Source organism: Alligator mississippiensis, unplaced genomic scaffold, assembly GCF_030867095.1.
Source record: "Alligator mississippiensis isolate rAllMis1 unplaced genomic scaffold, rAllMis1 scaffold_110, whole genome shotgun sequence".
In the NCBI taxonomy this organism is placed as follows: Eukaryota; Metazoa; Chordata; order Crocodylia; family Alligatoridae; genus Alligator; species Alligator mississippiensis.
Genome location: NW_026775284.1, coordinates 38,250 through 51,009, shown reverse-complemented (window position 1 = coordinate 51,009; position 12,760 = coordinate 38,250). Strand labels below are relative to the sequence as shown.

The 12,760-nt window shown below is 59.1% G+C and overlaps 1 non-coding gene and 1 pseudogene across 1 annotated transcript; both read left to right on the top strand.

Moving 5' to 3' along the window:
* The first annotated feature begins 3,689 nt into the window (after nucleotides 1-3,689).
* LOC132246864 (U2 spliceosomal RNA) lies at nucleotides 3,690-3,891 on the top strand (annotated as a pseudogene).
* A 6,968-nt stretch (nucleotides 3,892-10,859) lies between these two features.
* On the top strand, nucleotides 10,860-11,050 carry LOC132246863 (U2 spliceosomal RNA). Its single transcript, XR_009458231.1, has one exon. It is a non-coding gene; the product is annotated as a U2 spliceosomal RNA (small nuclear RNA).
* The last annotated feature ends 1,710 nt before the right edge of the window (nucleotides 11,051-12,760 follow it).

The window sequence follows — 12,760 nt, the reverse complement described above, 5'->3', positions numbered from 1 at the left end:
GAAGGAGGCCCGAGTGGAGTCGAGCCTAGCCTGCAGCGCGATGCTACCAGCTAGTGGAGCGACCCAAGCGCTGGCTTGCGTCCAGAGATGCTTCTCGAGCAAACCCCGGGCAGGCGGGCGGGCGGGCGGGCCGTCCTTCTCCCCTTGTACTCGGCCTCGGCTGGAGTGCTGCGGTCGCTCGGTCGGTTTTGGGCTGGCTCCACAATTCCAAAAGGACGGGCGTGACGTGGAGAAGCTGGAGAGAGTCCGTCCAGAGAAGAGCCACGCCAGCCGCGCGCGCGATCACAGGTCAGGGAAGCCGACCCTACCGTGACAGGCTGAGAGCCCTGCCTGCCTGCCTGCCTGCCTGCCTGCCTGCCTGCCTGGAGAAAGCCCAGGCTCGCTCGCTCGCTCGGGGGCGGTCTGATGGCCACCTCGAAGTTGACCACCAACCAGTAGCTGGGGGAACGCGTTTGTTCCCCAGAGCGAGCGAGCGAGCGAGCGAGCCCCAAGGAAGGGAAGGGAAGGGAAGGGAAGGGAAGGGAAGGGAAGGGAAGGGAAGGGAGGACGACCCGGTCGAACGGTCCTCAACTAACTAACTCCTACAAGGCTGTTTCAGGCTGGACACGAGGAAGAATTGCTTTCCTGTCCGAGCCCCCAAGGCAAGGTCTGTCGGGAACAGCCTGCCACCGGAGGTGGTTCGGTTCGGTTCGGTTCGGTTCGGTTCGGTTCGGTTCGAGCGCCTGCCTCCCTTGAACCCCTTCGACAGCAAACGGGATGCTTCTCTTGCTGGGATCCACTGAGCCCAGCGGACGGACGGACGGACTTCCTTCCTTCCTTCCTTCCTTCCTTCCGGCCGGCCGGCCGGCCCTTTGGGCAGGCGGGGCTGGACGGACTCGATGATCTTCCGAGGTCCCTTCCAGCCCGAACGTCGATGAACTCGTCGAGTCGAGGAAGGAAGGAGCGGCACGCACCTGCCAGCCCGCCCGCAGGAGAGAGAGCCAGCCAGTCGCTCAGTCGCCAGGCTCCGGGACCGGCCGCCGGGGCCGCCCCCGGCCCTGCTCGCCGGGCCCCCTGGGCCGCCGGCCCGGGGTGCCCGCTCCCCCTCCGGCCTCGAGCAGGCTATCGCTTCTCGGCCTCTTGAAGGCTCAGATCAAGCGGCGGTCGGGCGGAGGTCCGACCGCTGCTTGGTCGGGCCTCGAGAGGCCGGGGGTATGGAGGACGAGGAGGAGGAGACGTTGGTGCGGAGACGTGGATCGGTGATGGAGGAGGAGAGGTTGGAGCGGAGATGCGGACCAGTGAAGGAGGTGAATCGAGCGGTAGCAGTAGCGGATGGTGGCGGAAAGATCGGGACCAGGTTGGCGGAAGTGGCGAGCGGACGAAGGAAGACGGACGAGGAGAAGGGAATCGGAGAGTGGACTGGTAAGGAGGCCGTGGAGACGGGAGGTTGGAGCCTGGCGGGACGGAAGAGGAAGCAGGAGGGTACCGGGAGGCAACAAGACCAGGAGGAGGGGAAGGAGAGCAGTGGAGCAGCCGAGGAAGAGAAGCGGAGAGAGGGTGAGAAGGATGCGCGGCAAGGACGGGAGGAGAAGAGGAGGAGAGAGAACGGAGGAGAGAAGGAAGAAGAAGAGAAGGGAAAGGAGTACGGCGGGATACCTTGGGGGGAAGAAGACCCAAGGAGGTGGGTCAAGCTCCGAGTACGTGTAACTTTATCGAAGGAAGGATTTAAGGGGGCGAGGACCCTGGCAAGACAGGAATTTATGGAAAGAGTACTGTTTACAGACTTAAAGATAAATCCGAAGGACTTGAGCGCGGTGGTGGCATATGAGAATTATAAGATGTGGGTAATCACGTTTTGGAGAAGGGAAGCGTATGAAAAGTTTTGGGGGGTGCATGCAAAGTTAGTGAGGGAGGGGGTGTTAAAGGGGTTGGAGTTTGAAGAAGGGGAAAAAGCACGGGAGCGGGTTATTTTGTTGAGGTTATTTAATGATGTGTTGGAAGCAGAGGATATAGTGCACTTTTTGGAAGGGATGGTGGAAAGGGTGTTGTGGGTGGATAGGGTTTTGGATAAACATGTAATATGGACGGGGTCATGGAGAGCACGGGTGGTGTTAAAAGGGGAGGAGGATGGAGGGGGAATAAGGCATTTGCCTTCCTCTATCCAGATAGGGCTGCACAGGGGATATATTAGTTACTTTGGGCAACCCAAAGTGTGTAGTAGATGTGGAAGGGGGGGGCATATCGCGGCGTTTTGCCAGTTCACTGTGTGTTTTCGTTGTGGGGGGAAGGGACATAGGGCGGGGATGTGCACTGAGAGAGTTACTTGTGGGTGGTGTGGAGAAGAAGGGCATGTGAGGAGGAACTGCCCCTTCTCATATGCAAGTAAAACAAAGGCCAGGGAAGGAAGGGAGGGAGAAGGGAGTAAAGAATGGGGGGAGGCAGGGGACATTGTGGAGGAAAGTTTGGAAATGGATATTGGGGGGGTGGGAGTGCAGCAGACGGGGGAAAGTGAGGTAGTGATGGTTTCGAGCGAGGAGTCGGAGGAAGAGGGTCGTGAGATGGAGGAGGGTAAGGGAGGGATTTTGAAGGGGTTGGAAGATAAAAAGGACAGTGGAGAAGGAGGCAAACTGAGATACAAAATGGAGGGGGGAGAAAGAAGTAAACAAGAAAACAAAATGGAGGAGAAAGAAGGAGACAAAGATGGCTGCCGAAAGAACAAGGAGGAAGGAGAGGGAGGGGTACGCAAAATGGAGGGTGTACAGGCTAGCAAACAGGGAAACAAAATGGAGGTTGCTGAGGGAGGTAAAGATGGCTGCCGGACAAAGAAGGAGGAAGGGGGAGGGGTAGAGAAGGTGGGAACACGTGCGAGTGTGGGGAGTTTAAAGGGACAAGGAGAACCCAAAGGGGGGAAAGGAAGGGGAAAGGAAGAGGGTGGGGGTGAGAAAGTGGGTATATGTGGAAGTTTGGAGGGATCAAAAGGACGAGGAGATTTAATATGGGGGAGTGAGTTGGGGAAGCAAGGGGGAGGGGGTGGGGAAGTGGGGATACGAGAAGGTGTGCCGAAGCCACAGAGACAAGGAGAACTGAAAGGGGGGATTGAATTGGGGAAGCAAGGAGGACGGGTAGGGACAGTAGGAGTAGGGGGAAGGGTGGAGGGGCAGCGGGAACAAGGGGAACTTAAAGAGACGAGTAGACCCCAAAGAGAGGAGGGAAAAGTGGGAGGAATGAGGGAAGGGGTGTTGGGACCGAAGAATGTGAGGGTTTCTGATTCAAGTAGTGGGTCGGAGGAGGAGGAGGAAAGTGAATCGGAGGAAGAGTCGGAGGACAGTTCTGGGTCTGGGGGAGATGAGGTGTATTCTTGGGAGGAGAGAAGGTTGCAATGGGAGAAGCAGCGTTTGCGGAAAGGTTGGAAGAAAGTGACGAGTGTGATGGAATGCGGGGAGTCAAGTCCAAGCAAAACGGATAAGGGGAAGGTTGTACTTGGAACTGTGGAAGCAAACAAAAAGTAATGGGGATTATATGAAATGTTAAGGTGTGGGGATGGAATGAGAAATTGAAGGAGAATAGATATGCAGGGTGTGTGGGGGAATGTTATTGATTTTGAGTTGTGGAAATGGAAAAGATGGTTTATGGTTTTTTTTGTTTATGGGAATGTTTGCATGGTATTGATATGTTGAAATGAGGATTTTGTGTTTTGAGTCGAGATTCTAATATTTTTGGTACTTTAATAAAAAAAAAAAAAAAAAAAAAAAAAAAAATCTGTTCTTATCAGTTTAATCGCTGATACGTCCTCGATGTGAGGACCGACGCATTAAACGCATTTTTGGTGCCGGGAGCGGGCCTCGGAGCTTGCTCCAGCCCCTCCACGCATCGGCCCGGTATTGCAGTGCCTCCGGGCCCGGTGCCCGCTCCCCTCCCGGGGGAGCGCCGCCTTCCTCCTCTCTGGGTTCCAAAAGCAGCGGCAGCGGCAGCAGGGGCGGGGCCCCTGGGCGGCCCCAGGGGGCAGGCCCTATGCAAAGGGCTGGCTGCCGCCGCGGGGCGGGCAGCCCACTGGCAGGGGAGGGAGGGAGGGAGCGCGCGCCCTCCTGCTCGGCAGGCAGCACGGCCCCGCCGCCGCCTCCCGCCGGGGGGGAGGCCGGGGCCCCGGGCGGGGCCCCGGGGCCCGGGCCGGGGCAGGCAGGCGGGCGGGGGGTGCGGGGCGGGACCTTTTCCGCGTCGGCCTGCGAGGCCCCTTAAGACCAGACGCTGCCTTCGTCGAGCGTCGTCGTCGTCGCCGCCGCCGCCCAAAGCCAGAGCGGGCGGGCGAGCGGCGGGACGTGTGCAAGCGCAAGTCAAATGAAAGCAGTAGACGGAGACCGGGGCAAGCGGAAGGAAGGAAGGAAGGAAGGAAGGAAGGAAGGAAGGAGGCCCGAGTGGAGTCGAGCCGAGCCTGCAGCGCGATGCTGCCAGCTAGTGGAGCGACCCAAGCGCTGGCTTGCGTCCAGAGATGCTTCTCGAGCAAACCCCGGGCGGGCGGGCCGCCCTTCTCCCCTTGTACTCGGCCTCGGCTGGAGTGCTGCGGTCGCTCGGTCGGTTTTGGGCTGGCTCCACAATTCCAAAAGGACGGGCGTGACGTGGAGAAGCTGGAGAGAGTCCGTCCAGAGAAGAGCCACGCCCGCCGCGCGCGCGATCACAGGTCAGGGAAGCCGACCCTACCATGACAGGCTGAGAGCCCTGCCTGCCTGCCTGCCTGCCTGCCTGCCTGCCTGGCTGCCTGCCTGCCTGGAGAAAGCCCAGGCTCGCTCGCTCGCTCGGGGGCGGTCTGATGGCCACCTCGAAGTTGACCACCAACCAGTAGCTGGGGGAACGCGTTTGTTCCCCAGAGCGAGCGAGCGAGCGAGCCCCAAGGAAGGGAAGGGAAGGGAAGGGAGGACGACCCGGTCGAACGGTCCTCAACTAACTAACTCCTACAAGGCTGTTTCAGGCTGGACACGAGGAACAATTGCTTTCCTGTCCGAGCCCCCAAGGCAAGGTCTGTCGGGAACAGCCTGCCACCGGAGGTGGTTCGGTTCGGTTCGGTTCGGTTCGAGCGCCTGCCTCCCTTGAACCCCTTCGACAGCAAACGGGATGCTTCTCTTGCTGGGATCCACTGAGCCCAGCGGACGGACGGACTTCCTTCCTTCCTTCCGGCCGGCCGGCCCTTTGGGCAGGCGGGGCTGGACGGACTCGATGATCTTCCGAGGTCCCTTCCAGCCCGAACGTCGATGAACTCGTCGAGTCGAGGAAGGAAGGAGCGGCACGCACCTGCCCGCCCGCCCGCAGGAGAGAGAGCGAGCCAGCCAGTCGCTCAGTCGCCAGGCTCCGGGACCGGCCGCCGCCGCCGCCGGGGCCGCCCCCGGCCCTGCTCGCCGGGCCCCCTGGGCCGCCGGCCCGGGGTGCCCGCTCCCCCTCCGGCCTCGAGCAGGTTATCGCTTCTCGGCCTCTTGAAGGCTCAGATCGGGTTGGCGGATGGGCCTTGGTCCGGCCGCTGCCTGGTCGGGCCTCGAGAGGCCGGGCGCCGGGGAGGACGGAGGCGGCGGTGGCAGCGATGGCTGAGAGGAAAGCGGTGGCGTTGGCTGGTGTGACGGAGGTGGCGATGGAGGAGGGAGCAGAAAGGAGAGAAGCCCGGGAAGATCGTGATTGGCGGGAGAGTGGAAGCGGAGGTCAGAAGGTCGGAGGAGCGCTTGGAGGCCGAGGTGAGCGTTCGGCGGAGGAGGAAGGGTGGAGCGTGGTGCACCGGAGAGGGAAGGCCCAGGTGGGAGCTGGGGGGAGGAAGACCCCCGAAGAGGGAGTGCCATTGGTGGTGGAAGGAGGACGGCAGGAGCAGCCGGAGGAGGGGAAGGAGGCAGCGGGAGGAGCAGCAGTGTCAGGAGCGGCGAAAGAAGATGGAGGAGCAGGAAGGGGGACAAAATGGAGGCTGAAGGTGGTTTTGGGCCAGGAGGGCCATAATGGACTGAAGACCTTGAACCGAGTGGATTTTATGGCCTCGGTCCTCTTTTCTACTTTAAAAGTGAACCCAAGGGACGTGAGCTGTGTGGTGGCGTTCGACAACTATAGACAGTGGAATGTGACTTTTGTGGACGACAAAAACTATGGTGCTTTTTGGAAAGCCCATGGAGAGGCGGTGCAGCGTGGGGAGTTGGAGGGGTTACATTTTGAAGTTGGACAGAAGGCGCGTGAGAGGGTGTTATTTATCAAAATGTATAACGATATGTTGGAGAAGGATGAGGTGGGGTTTTGGTTAGAAGGAAGGGTCCAACGAGTGGTCTACGTGGAGCAAGTGCGAGACCGGTGGGGAATTTGGACGGGGTCGTGGAGAGCTAAGGTGGTCCTACATGAGGAGGTGGGGAACCCGGGGGCGGTGAGGCACCTGAAGTCAGTGGTGCAAATTGGACCCTATAAGGGATACTTAACGTATTACGACCAACCGAAGTTGTGTAGCAGGTGTGGGCAGGGGGGTCACCTGGCGGCCTTTTGCCAGCTAACGATATGTTTTCGTTGTAGGGGAATGGGGCATAGGGCCCAGTTTTGTAAGGAGAAGTTAACATGCAGGGGGTGTGGGCGAGAGGGGCATATACAACAGCAATGCCCCTTTTCATATGCAAGTAGAGTGCGGAGGGGGGGGAACCAGGAGGAGAATGAAAGAGATGAGGGGGTTGTGGAGGAGGAGAAGCAACAGGAGGGGGGTGAGGAAATGGTGGTGGAGGAAACACCTGTGGAGGAGTGTGATAAGGGGGAAATAGAAGAAGCGGTAAGGGGGTTGCTGGAAGAGGAAATAGAGATGGGGGAGAGAAGGGAGGGAAGGGGGGAGGAAGGGGAGGGGGGAGAGATGGTATTAAAACAATTGCGAGGTATGGTGGAACAGCTGGGGACGGAACAAACGAAGGGGAAGGACTGGGCGGAGGAGATGGAAATAATGGAGCAGGGGGGTCTGAAGAAAAGGAAAAAAGAAATGGAAGGGAAGGGGGGGAAGAAGAAATTGGGGATGGAGGAGGGTGGGAGCAACAAGACAAGGGAAAGGAAAGGGAAGGAGGGGGAAAGGAAGGGGAAGAAGGAGGGTGGATTTTTGAGTCCGGGCGCGGTGGAAAGTCTTGTGGAGACGACTGGGATACGGAGGGAAGCTGTGGAATCATCTGGGGAGTCTTCGGAGAGTGGGGGTGAGGAGGAAGGGTGAAGGGGTTGGGTGTGTCTGGGTTGGGCCACTGTAAAGAACCTAAATGGAAGGGAATTTCCGGATCGCCTCCGTAAATGTGCGGAGTATATTTTCAAGAAAGAGGTGGGAGAGGGTGGGGGAGTTCTTAAAAGCGCTTAAAGTGGATATCATCTGCCTACAAGAATGTGGGATTGGTTGGGAGGGGAATTATGGATTTTTGGGGAAAAGGTGGGAGAAGGGTCGATCGTGGTGGGCGGGGGGGGGGAGGAAATAAGGCAGCAGGTGTGGGGATTTTGGTGGATGAAGCACGGGTGAGGGTAATTGGGGTGGAAGTTTTAATTGAAGGGCGGTTGCAACACATGAGGGTGGTAATTGGGGGGGAAGAGGTGGGGATTTTCAATGTATACGCACCCGCGGTGAAGGCAGAGAGAAGGGATTTCTTCAAGAGGATGGGGATATGTGGGGGAGGGGGGGGAAAGAAGGTTTTTGTTGGGGATTTTAATTGTATTATAGAGGAAGGGGATAGGCAAGGGGGTGTGGGGGGGGGAGTATTGGACAGTACGGGGAGATGGTTGGGGAATTGGATTCGGGAGGAGGGATTGGTGGATGTTTGGAAGGGGGAGCGGGTGGGGACGAGGGTTGACCCGGGGGGAGGGAAGGTATCGAGGATTGATTTTGTTCTGATCTCGGAAGGCGTGAGGGTGGAGGGTAAGGAAGTGTTAGAAGTGGGTTTCACTGATCATAAAGTGGTGAAGGTGGATTTGCGGGTAGGGGAAGGGGGTGGAAGGGGGAGGGGAGTGTGGAAATTGAATACAAGGGTGTTGGGGGACGAAGGGGTGTGTGGGAGGTTTGGGAGGGAGTATGCGGAGTGGCAAACGACAAAGGTGTTGTTTAAGTCAAGGTGGGAGTGGTGGAGGGTCACAAAGGAAAGGATTAAGAAGTGGTTCATGCAGATGGGGAAGCGGAAAGCGTGGGAGAAAAGGAGGGAATTGTGGAGGTTGCAGGGGTGGGTGCAGAAGTTGATGAGGGAAGGGGCGGGGGGGCGGGACGTGAAGCGGGAGCTGGGGGAGGCAAAGCGGGCGGTGGAAGAGTGGTTTAGGAGGAAGGAACGGGAGAAAATGTTTTTGGCACGGGTACCGTGGGTGGGGGAGGGCGAGGAATGGGGGAAATATTTTTCTGAAAGGGTAAGGCGGGGGAAAAAGGAAGTGGGGCCGGTGATCACTGAGGAGGGGGTGTGGGTGAGGAACCAGGAAGAGGTGTTGAGGGAAGTGACGGGTTTTTATGCAGGGTTATATAAGAGAAGGGAGGTGGATGGCAGGGCAAAAGGGAGGTGGTTAGGGGAACTGGAGGAGAGGGTAGGGGGGGAGGAGGGAGAGGATTTGGAGAGGGATATGACGGAAGGGGAGGTGCGGGAAGCGTTGGGAGCAATGAAAAAGGGAAAGACACCGGGTTTGGACGGGTTACCGGTGGAATTTTACGAAAGGTTTTGGGAAGTGGTGGGGGGGGATGTGGTGGAGGTGTTTCACGAGTTGACGAAGACGGGGGTAGTGGGGGAGGGGTTTGCGGTGGGGGTGGTGGTGTTGTTATATAAGAAAGGGAGAAGGGAGGCGCTCCAAAATTGGAGGCCCATCACATTGTTAAATGTAGATTATAAGTTGTTTTCTAAGGTGCTGGCAATGCGGATGGGGAGGGTGTTGGGGAAGGTGGTGGGAGGGGATCAGGCGTGTGGGGTGGAGGGTAGAAGGATGGTAGATATTCAATGGGTGATGAGGGATATGTTGCAGTATGTAGGGGAGAGGAGATGGAAGGTGGTGGTGGGTAGTGTGGATTTTGAGAAGGCATATGATAGCTTGGAACATGGGTTTTTGTTTGGGGTTTTGGGGCAGATGGGGTTTCCGGGAAAGTTTGTGGGGTGGGTGAAGGCATTATACAAAGGAGCACGGAGCAGGGTGTTGGTGAGGGGTGTCCTGGGGGAGGAGTTTCGGGTGGAGAGAGGGGTGCGGCAAGGGTGCCCCTTGTCCCCGGGTCTATTTATATGCGGGATGGAGCCTTTGGTACAGTGGGTGAGGAGGGATGGGAGGGTGAGGGGGGTTCCGGTGCCGGGGGGGGGGGGAGGTAAAGGTGATGGCATATATGGACGATGTGGTCCTGGTGGTTAGGGATGGGGGGTCTTTGGGAAGGGTGGTGGAGGGAATCAGGGAGTATGGGGAAGTGACGGGGCTACGGGTGAACAAGGGGAAGAGTGTGTTGTTGGGGATAGGGGAATGGAGGGGTTTGGAGGAGCATGGGTGGCAGGTGGAGAGGGAGGGGGTGAAGGTGTTGGGGGTTTATATGGACGTGGGGGGAAAAGGGGAACGGGCGTGGGAGGTGGTTCGAGGGAGGGTGAAAAAGGTGGTGGGGATATGGGGTACAAGGAAATTGTCATTTCGGGGGAAGGTGAGTGTAATAAAACAATTTCTGTTGCCGATGATACTATTCGTGGCGATGGTGTACCCGCCTACCTGGCTGCAGGTGAGGCGGGTACAGAGGGAAGTTTGTTTATTTTTTGGGGGGGGAAAGACGGAGAGGGTGGCGAGGGGGGAGGTGTACAAGAGGGAGGAGTTAGGGGGGTGGGGGGTGCCGGAACTAGAAGTTTTTGTCTATGCACATTTCTGGAAGGGGGTGGTAAGGGCGGCGGGGTTGGAAGGGAGGAAAGTAGGGGAATTTTGCAGATATTGGGCGGGGAGGTTTTTGAGGAGGTTGGGTTGGTATGGGGGACGGTGGACTGCGGTGTGGGCTGGAAAGCCTGCAAAGTGGTATACAAGAGGGTGGATGTTTTTGAGGGCAAAGGGGTTGGAAGGGGTAGGGTATGAGGTGATGAGGGATGCAAAGCGGGTGATAAGGGAGATCAGGGGTAGGGATGGTATGTCGGATATAAGGGAACTATCGGGGGTGCAGGTGGCGAGGGTCTGGAAAGGGATAATTGGAAAAAAATGGAAGGGGGAACATGAAGACTTTACATGGCGGGTGGTTCGTGGGGTGATTCCGGTGAGAGCAGAGCAGAGGAAGTGGGGCCTGATAAGGTCGGCGGAGTGTCCGCGGGAGGGGTGTGGAAGGGAGGAAACGATTGTTCATGTGTTATGGGAATGTGCGTTCGCTCGACGGGTTTGGCGGAGGGTGGCGAGTTTTTGTGGGGAAATGGGATGGGGGGATTGTGTGAATTTTGAAGGGGCACTGTATGGGTTGGTAGGCTGTAGGAAGAGGGAGTGGGAGGTTAGGGTGTTATTACTTTGTGCACGCGTGGCGATTTGGAAAGTGAGGTGCTTGTGGGTGCAAAAAGGGTTGTATTTTTCATCACGGGAGTGTATTTATTTGTTGTACGCTGAATTGGGATACTATCGTAGTAGGGGAATAGGGGAATGGGAAGGGTTGGAGTGGAGGAGGCTTTTTGAGTGAGGAGAGGGATAGCTGGCAAGATGGCGGCGTAGGGTAATAAACGGGAAAGGGAATGATATGGGGAATGGGTGGATTTGGAAGGTTGGAAGGGTTGTGGATGACCGTTCCGAGTTGAGTTACTGGTTGGAGGGAGATGAAATTGGTTTTGAAGTGGTGGAAGAAATATGTGATAATTGATATTTATGTTGGAATTGAACTTGGAACGGTTAATCAAGATGTTGTTGTTACTTTGAGTTGGGATTGTAATATTTTGGTACTTTGAGTTGAGATTGTAATATTTTGGTACTTTGATAAAAAAAAAAAAAAAAAAATCTGTTCTTATCAGTTTAATCGCTGATACGTCCTCGATGTGAGGACCGACGCATTAAACGCATTTTTGGTGCCGGGAGCGGGCCTCGGAGCTTGCTCCAGCCCCTCCACGCATCGGCCCGGTATTGCAGTGCCTCCGGGCCCGGTGCCCGCTCCCCTCCCGGGGGAGCGCCGCCTTCCTCCTCTCTGGGTTCCAAAAGCAGCGGCAGCGGCAGCAGGGGCGGGGCCCCTGGGCGGCCCCAGGGGGCAGGCCCTATGCAAAGGGCTGGCTGCCGCCGCGGGGCGGGCAGCCCACTGGCAGGGGAGGGAGGGAGGGAGCGCGCGCCCTCCTGCTCGGCAGGCAGCACGGCCCCGCCGCCGCCTCCCGCCGGGGGGGAGGCCGGGGCCCCGGGCGGGGCCCCGGGGCCCGGGCCGGGGCAGGCAGGCGGGCGGGGGGTGCGGGGCGGGACCTTTTCCGCGTCGGCCTGCGAGGCCCCTTAAGACCAGACGCTGCCTTCGTCGAGCGTCGTCGTCGTCGCCGCCGCCGCCCAAAGCCAGAGCGGGCGGGCGAGCGGCGGGACGTGTGCAAGCGCAAGTCAAATGAAAGCAGTAGACGGAGACCGGGGCAAGCGGAAGGAAGGAAGGAAGGAAGGAAGGAAGGAGGCCCGAGTGGAGTCGAGCCGAGCCTGCAGCGCGATGCTGCCAGCTAGTGGAGCGACCCAAGCGCTGGCTTGCGTCCAGAGATGCTTCTCGAGCAAACCCCGGGCGGGCGGGCCGCCCTTCTCCCCTTGTACTCGGCCTCGGCTGGAGTGCTGCGGTCGCTCGGTCGGTTTTGGGCTGGCTCCACAATTCCAAAAGGACGGGCGTGACGTGGAGAAGCTGGAGAGAGTCCGTCCAGAGAAGAGCCACGCCCGCCGCGCGCGCGATCACAGGTCAGGGAAGCCGACCCTACCATGACAGGCTGAGAGCCCTGCCTGCCTGCCTGCCTGCCTGCCTGCCTGCCTGGCTGCCTGCCTGCCTGCCTGGAGAAAGCCCAGGCTCGCTCGCTCGCTCGGGGGCGGTCTGATGGCCACCTCGAAGTTGACCACCAACCAGTAGCTGGGGGAACGCGTTTGTTCCCCAGAGCGAGCGAGCGAGCGAGCCCCAAGGAAGGGAAGGGAAGGGAAGGGAGGACGACCCGGTCGAACGGTCCTCAACTAACTAACTCCTACAAGGCTGTTTCAGGCTGGACACGAGGAACAATTGCTTTCCTGTCCGAGCCCCCAAGGCAAGGTCTGTCGGGAACAGCCTGCCACCGGAGGTGGTTCGGTTCGGTTCGGTTCGGTTCGAGCGCCTGCCTCCCTTGAACCCCTTCGACAGCAAACGGGATGCTTCTCTTGCTGGGATCCACTGAGCCCAGCGGACGGACGGACTTCCTTCCTTCCTTCCGGCCGGCCGGCCCTTTGGGCAGGCGGGGCTGGACGGACTCGATGATCTTCCGAGGTCCCTTCCAGCCCGAACGTCGATGAACTCGTCGAGTCGAGGAAGGAAGGAGCGGCACGCACCTGCCCGCCCGCCCGCAGGAGAGAGAGCGAGCCAGCCAGTCGCTCAGTCGCCAGGCTCCGGGACCGGCCGCCGCCGCCGCCGGGGCCGCCCCCGGCCCTGCTCGCCGGGCCCCCTGGGCCGCTGGCCCGGGGTGCCCGCTCCCCCTCCGGCCTCGAGCAGGTTATCGCTTCTCGGCCTCTTGAAGGCTCAGATCGGGTTGGCGGACGGGCCTTGGTCCGGCCGCTGCCTGGTCGGGCCTCGAGAGGCCGGGCGCCGGGGAGGACGGAGGCGGCGGTGGCAGCGATGGCTGAGAGGAAAGCGGTGGCGTTGGCTGGTGTGACGGAGGTGGCGATGGAGGAGGGA